Genomic DNA, 8,313 nt, shown 5'->3' with positions numbered 1-8,313 from the left:
GTCCCACAATTTGTGGCACAACTCATCCATGTGACACAATTCATTCATGTAGTGAGTTATAGTTGGTTAAAGGGTGTTTTTATATAAATTTATCTTCACTTTTTCATCAATTATAATTCGTCATATAGACAAATTGTGACACAAATTATGAAATTATGTCATAAGTTACGATACTAGCAATACTCTACGCTTTACTGCTTAGGCCTTAACTACTGGCTTAACTACGCTAGTGGCTATTGGGGACCCACCTTATTGGATTCATCACTACAATCTTGAATCTTTTTTTTTTTTTAATTTATTTATTATTATTATCCAACTATAATATATTGCATAGTTAACAAATTTAAGGATAAAGTTTGGTTACAAAATTAGTTGTAATTTAAGACAATAACACTACTTGATATATTTTAATTGGAGATTAATTTTGACAAATCTAATATTGGATTATATTTCCTTCTTATATTTTCTGTACTTATAAAATTTCTAAAAAAATTAAAAATAAATAGCTATATCATCAATAAATTGTTTAAATTATAAATTTTTGTAGTTTAAAATTATTTATAAAATATATTCTTGTAGATTATATAGTAAATAATATCCGATTGGCACAAAATTTGATATGTGTATTAAGAGCGTAAAGAACATACAATCTAGCCATTAGATTTTCAAAATATGTAGCAATGTTAATGATATTGAGTAAGGTTGTAACCTAAGACCACAACCAATTTTGTAGCTAAATTTTGTCCCACAATTATATACCCTCCAATTTTAATAAAATTTTAATTTCTACTTTCAAGTTTTTTTATTTATTTATAATTTTCAGTTCAATTTATAACTTTTATTTATTTCTAATATAGTCCTTTGATGCAACTGCACGTGGTTTGTACATCAAATTGATTAAGTTTTGAAAAGTGAAAATAACAAAACTAAAGACGAGATTGGATGAAACTAGAGGAGAAGATTGAATTGGAAAAAAAATTTAAATCAAAGGGTTAAATGAAAAAAATAAAACCATGGCAAAGTTAGAAAGTATTATTACTATTATTATTTTAAATTTCAATTTTTTATAAGGTTTAGTTGTTTAGGAATCAGGAATATTATAAACACACTTGTCGAGGTTGGGTATTCACTTTTTGTCACATTAAGAGATTAGAATGAATTAACTCACTAATAAATTGTATTTTTAGGAGGCAAGAAAATCTTAAATTATATTGGCATATTAGATAATATGATAGATTCTAAAGGACAAGGCTAAATTTATTTATGAATTTGAGCTTTAAAAAAAAAAAAAAGTTTCTTAGCATGTTCTAACTTTCTATATGACCTATTAATAATGCCTTAGTGTAGATTTTTTTCCTTTTTTTTTTTTTTTTTNTGCTTCCTCTATAGCTTTCATATAATATATGCCATCAAGCCTTTGCAAACCCATACTTTTTCACATCATCATTCTAATATATATATATATATATATAAAGTAGGAATTGATGATGCCTGCTCCATGGTTTATTATTATTATTTTTATAGATAAGATAGAATTTCAACATATGATGTCTACTCCTTGATGATTGCTATTATTATCGGGACTAAGATACCAATCGGTTTTTGGTGTAGGCAGCCCAACTTAGAAATCCACATATCTTATTTAATTTGACGACAAGGGACTAACTTGGCCTAATGATAGTGAGCAATGATTATGGAGCGGACGTCATAGGTTGAAATTCTATCTTATCTATTGAAAAAAATTACAAATAGAATTTTGTTGAGAGATAAGTTGCATGTCTAAAATAATAGTTAGGCCTCAATAATAATAATAATAATAATAATAATAATAATAATAATATTAATAATAATAATATGTTGTTTATAATAGGGACAAAGTTTAGCTATAAAAGTGCTATTAATATGTTGTTTATAATAGGGACAAAGTTTAGCAACAAAAGTGCTATTAGTTTAAGACTACAACTGTAGGGTCACGATTTGTAGCCCAAACCCACAAGATATGGGGTGTGAGCCCAGTAAGCTCAATACAATAAATTTGTAGAGAATGGGTATTAGAGCTGGGCTATTTACGAATTGGACAACGGCTAGTAAAAATTTAAAGATCAACAAACACGAAAACACACTTAAAAGTCGATGAAATTAGTGTCCGAGGAGATTGATTATGAATTGAAATAATATTCCTGAAAGATAATAGTCCTTAGTGCTACAGTAATTCTTTTTCTCTCTTGTTTCCTTTTATTCTCTCTCTCCTCCCTCTTATGGGAGGTCTTTTATATTATATAGTTTCATTTTATACCATCTTGATCATACACTTGTTAATCATCTAAGCCTTCACTCGAGTATCTGTCCCATCATGCGTCTTCTTTGGCTCTCTGTGAATGGTGGTGGTTGAGACTGCACTATTTAGGGATCTTCTCCACATAAATATGGCCAGAAAAGTTGCTATAGTATATTTAATGTAGTGGTAGCAACTTTTCTTTTAGATATTTTTGTATTCTTATCACCTTTGTACGTGCCTGAAGTTCATCCTTATCGTTGGAATTTCCTGGAAGGTCATCTAAACTGTCTAAGTATCTGCTTGGCTGATATTCATCGTATTCGAGAAGGATATACTCCACGAACGATATTCTTCCATCCTTTCTTTACTTGATTCTCAACTTTAGGCTTCTCCCAATCATTTACTCATCCTTGGACATGTCCACATCCTTGGATAAGGCCCAAGGCCCAATATACAAATTTGGACTCTTATCCTCATAATAGCCCTTCAAAATTCCGATTTTTCTCTCGCATCCAGGGAGAAGAAGGGGGATTTTGATTTGTCTCTAAAATTGAGGGCTAGAAAAGTCAAAACACTTGAATTTACACGTGTGGGAGTATGGTTTTGTGTGCTTTATCATTAATCCTAATGTTTTGGAATCCACGAAGCGCTATTAATTGCTCTAGGCGATGCTATGTCTCTAGCATCCAACGGTGAGATAGAGATCTAACGGATGATATTTTTCCTCAGGATTTGGGCGGGATAATTCCCACTCATTTTGCCCCCTATATAAAGCTTCAAAGGAAATCATCTTTTCTTTACTTCACAATCTTCAGACTCTCCAGCGAACTCAAGCATTCAAACTCACAAAACCCACTAAATCATCAAAATCTTGTTTCTTTAGAAATCTTTGAGAACCCTTCTAAAGATTGCAAGGATCATCCTCCACTTTAGTTTGTGTAAGTTTTAACTTCTTCCAACCCTTCTTTTTCTCCTTGGCCAACTTCCTCAGCTTTCAAATTCTCATTTCCCAGTTGTCGTTTTCAGTATTTTCCGTTTTTATTCATCCGAAATGGGTAGATTTAAGTATTTAGTGGACAACCTTGCCATGATAGAAATATTTAAAGAAACGTATCACATATTGCAAGAAGTAGTCTTGCGGTATTGTCCCCCGGAAGGAATAGCAACTGACTGAGCGGTGGGAGAGGTCATAATCCCTATGACAGCCTTCATAAAAGGAGGAATGACTCTCCCTATGGGTCGCATTACAAGAGATTACCTTCGTAACCATAGGCTTTGTCCCCATCAGTGAGCAGCTAATCTCTTTAGGATCATCAGAGCGATTGATGCTCTGAACTAGCACTTAGGCTTGGGACTCACCTGGCTCGATGTAGTCCATATGTACGAGTATCATAAACAAAAGGGGGCAGGATTTTACCTTAAATCCCAATCCGACATAGTCAGGCTCATCTCCTATCTTCCCAAGTCTAACAAGGGGATGAAAGATGACTACCTGATCGTCTTGAGAGCGTGGCATGACGGTCTTCATTGCCCAACCCAGGGGCGGAGCCAGGGGGGGTCGAGAGGGGGCACTTGCCCCCCCTGGCCCCACCCAAAAAAATTGTTAATATTTACTTAACTTACCTTGATGCATTTGAGGTAAAAAAATAGAACTATTACTAATGAAAAGTTATAAAATGGTAAACAAACAATCAGCTGCTTGCATGAGATAATTAGGATCATAGCCCACTTTTGCCCATTTAAAATATAAGCCCATCCTATACTAACATAATCCAATTCTATTATTAAATAAAAAATAATAAAAAATAAATAACCAAACAAACAAACAGATACCTTGATGCGTGTCTAACTTATAACCCCATATTGTTTGATTTTTCTACTCTCTTTCTTTGGTAACTTTTTAAGTGCATTTCTTGTATTGGAGTATAAATAAATGGTTAATAAATAGGATGGCTTTTCAAAAATAAGTTTGCATGTTAAGCTAAAATAAATAGACCTATAACATATAGCTATACAAAAATAATAGAAATTTACATAAGTTGAACTTTATGTCTATCTAACAACTAAAAATCTTTCAATTTGTAAGTAGAGTTATAACTTTTTTTATAATTAAAATTTTAAAAGGATTATTCATGTAAATAAATTCCTAAATAGATAAATATAATATAATGAATATGCTATTTTATTGAGAATTTTCTTGCATTTAAATATGGCTTAGCATACACGAGTGAATTGTTATTTTGCAAATTGGTCTCAAATATTGTATGTATATGTTCGCTTGCATGTGTATAAATGTCCTTGTCAAATGTAATTTTTGCCCCCTCTCAAGTTAGATTCTAGCTCCGCCACTGCAGTGACTCCATTTCTTGGAACAAGAAGAAGTGGGTACCGTTATTGCTTGCTCCTGTATAGCATTTTTACTAAACCTCATCCATCAAGCTGCTTCCGTGATCTTATTTCCAAACTCAAATTGATTTTGTGCAACCTAACACTAGTTTGATGGGATTTGTTAAGAGTACAATCCCTATCGTGCCTAAACGCACTATGCTATACTTTTATTTCACTCCTATTCTCGCCAATATAAAAACTTGGTGGTCTTTTCAATTGAGTATTTGCTTGGTAAAGGGATTAGAATACAAATGCCCACCAAACACTCTGGCTTAAAGACTTGGCTAACTTTTCTTATTCAAATGCAATTATCCCCGAAGCTGACTCGGAGGAGGCCAGCCAATCAGAATAACTTTCTAATCCGATTAAAAGAGAAGTTAGTGTAGGATTCAATACAATATTAGTAAATTATAATACAAACAACTTTTCAACATGAAAAGGTTGGAATATTCAAAGAATAAGGTCAGCCCATCGTGGCCTTCTCTACTCTGAGTTCTCTTCCTCCATGCATCTAGATGGTTTTATATATATACCTAGGAATATTATTACCCTTCTTTGTCTTTTCGGCTTTTGTATTCACTTGGTGCGTGCTTGGTTTCTTTCTTAAAAATTTATGTGACATAACTTTGAATATTTTAGATGGGGCAGCTGACACAGACTTGATATATAAATCATAGAGGAAACCATCTGCCAACTCATAGCTTTATACTTTATGCTGGATAGGAAATGGTGGTTTTTTAAATTGTAATTATCAACTTAATGTCACACAAAGACAAGAGAGCCTTCTGGTTCAATGGTCTATTCTCCTTTATTAAGAGAAATAGATTTAAATCTACTTCTCTCATTCTACTATCAAATTAAATAAATAAATAATTAAAAAAAATAAAAAACTATAGGGGTATTCGTAATATGCAGTTATGCACCATAAACTTCAAAATTTTTGAAATCAATAGCCTGATATGATAATTTACAATATCCATCTCAATATCTAAACTAGTACAAAAATTAGTAGAAATTAATAGTTTAGTGGACAATTATCCACCTAACTATAAAAATATTGGAAATGTACACTATAAGCTTTAAAAATATTTATAATTTGCATCCTAAACTAAAATTAAAGAACAATTTTGTTATTATTATTATTGTTATTTTTAATTATTTTTTATTCGATAGTTACAATAATAAAAAAGAGGTGATTCAATCCTTTATTCTACTCATAAAAGAGAGGAGATATGTTACTAAAGTACAAAACTCTTGAAAATATAAACTAAAATTTTTTTTTCTCTTAAATAGGTTTAAAAAATGAGAACTAAGTAAAATTCCCATTTCACTGTCCTTGTTGGCATCAAATATTTCTTAATATAATGGTTTTTTTGGACCAACAACATATGTGCATTTTGTTTTGTTCAAGTCATTTATGTACAATGTCATTCTCTAATTTTTTTTTTACATGCTTATCCGGCACTCAGCACCCAAACAAAAAAAAAAAAAAAAAAAAAATGAAAAAAGAAGGAAAAGGTTTTATATGCTTTCAGTCACCAAATTTTAACTGAATCTCTCTATTTTATTGGCATAAGTAAGGATTTAGCAAACAAATGAAAAATAAAACAAGAAAAAGGAAAGAAATGGTCTTGCTTCTTAAGAGAAACAAAGGTTGAAATAATTGTTTAAGTTGAAAGATCAAAGGGGACAAAGAGAGTAAGAGTAATTCTGTAAGTTAACGAAATACTTTTTTGGGATGTGATAGCAGTTGTAATAAGACATCACAACGGCATCATATATAATTTGGACTTGGACCAACATGACTATAAGAAACAATCTTATAGGAGACAGAAGGAGAAAATGGGCTTTTGCCCTTCTTCTTCTTCTTCTTTTTATTTATATATATATATATATATTTTTTTTAAATCCAGTGTTTTGTCTCATTTTTCAAACTAATTAGAAAAATACTCCTATTTTGAAACTCGATTTTCTAAAAATCGAGTTTCAATTCAAAACTAGATTTTTGGACAATCGAGTTATAACAAACTGAAAATTAAAAAAAAAAAAAAAAAATTTACATGAAACTCAAGATCATGGAGCTTAAGTTCTATGCAATTTTTTATTTTTTTTTAAATTTTTTAAGTTTGATCGCCCTATACCTATAGGTACATTCAGGGAGCCCTATAGTGGCGTTTTAAATGGAACTGGAGTTCCATGCAAGGTTTTTTTTTTTTTTTTTTTTTTTTAATCGCCCCATACTCGATTTTCTACAAATCGAGTTTTACATTGAAATTTGATTTTGAGAAAATCGAGTTTCAAAACATAAGCATTTCTTAATTAGTTTGAAAAATGAGCAAAATGTTGGATTTTTTGCACGAAAGGGGCAAAGACCAATTTTCTCCCAACTAAAAATAAAAAAACATACCACAAATGATACCAATTTCTAAACTTGCCGGCATACTCCAACATAAACATATATAATATCAATGATAATTTTTATTTTTATATTTTTTTTTTGGCCGAGCTTAAGGTCCTTAATTAGCCCAAAATCTTTAAAGGAACATATTTTATGAAAAAAGCAAGAGGACATTATTAAAGAGGATATTTCTGTTTTTTGATGAGTTATTAAAGAGGATATTTCATTTCATGTAGGGTGAAGCCGAAGCATATAGGAATGATCCAATAGGGCCAAATACCGACACGCACTAGACAAATGCATGTAAGAAGCTTGATTTGGTTTTATTTGGCCAAGTCTTAACACTATTTTTTGTTGAATTAAAATTCCATGTGAAAGGGCAGATAAGTATGTCGGTCTCTTTCGACGCACCACGTGTGCAATTCCTAATGGATAGTCAACATCCAAGGTGGGAAAGTAAGACCCAAGTCCCATACTGACCCAGCTAGGTCCAACCTGAATTCTCAATTCTTGTTGGAGTTCAAAATTTGAGTACCTAATAAATGGTAGTTCTTTCTAAGTTTAAACTTCTAAGTCGCAACCTCTACTTTGAATTTTTGAGTCTTCTTTTACTAATATGCATAGCACACGCAAAGGCTAACTTAAGAAGATTCTTTAAGCCTTAAAAAGCTTTTTTTTTTTTTTTTTTTTTTTTTTAATATGTATAAAAATTGTACTAAAACAAATCCAAACAAGGTTCAATAGTTTGGTCAAGAACAAATTAAACTCAATCGCTATACAACATGTAAGACACGTTGTCACGTGATTGGTGGCTTTGAAGTCATTATTATTATTTATTTATTATCAACCATATTTTTGGTGGATATAGATATAATCTTGTACAAAAGTGACATGAACCCACCATGATTTTCTTTTCTTAATAGATAGGATAAGGTAAGCAGCACTTGCAAACAACTTCTTGGTAGAAGTTGGAATGGCCACGTCTGCCGGCATAGTTGGGTTGAAGACAGAGAGAGGGTTGTGAAAGAATAGAGAAATTTGTGCTTTGATTAGAACGGGTCTATTTCTTGCACACCAACCTTTTTTTCCTTCTTCTTTATCTTATACTATAATTTAGTAGTAGTATATGATTATGTCTTTCCTTATCTCTTTGGGTTTTGTTCAATGCTCCTTTCTAGGAAGCTGCTTCCATTGTTGACATATACGGATTAATTCAACTATGCATATTCCTTGATTTTTTTTTTTTTTG

Source organism: Quercus suber, unplaced genomic scaffold (assembly GCF_002906115.3).
Source record: "Quercus suber isolate HL8 unplaced genomic scaffold, Cork oak 2.0 scaffold_1162, whole genome shotgun sequence".
NCBI classification, from domain to species: Eukaryota; Viridiplantae; Streptophyta; class Magnoliopsida; order Fagales; family Fagaceae; genus Quercus; species Quercus suber.
The sequence above is the reverse complement of the archived record's forward strand: the minus strand, read 5'-3'. Positions refer to the sequence as shown.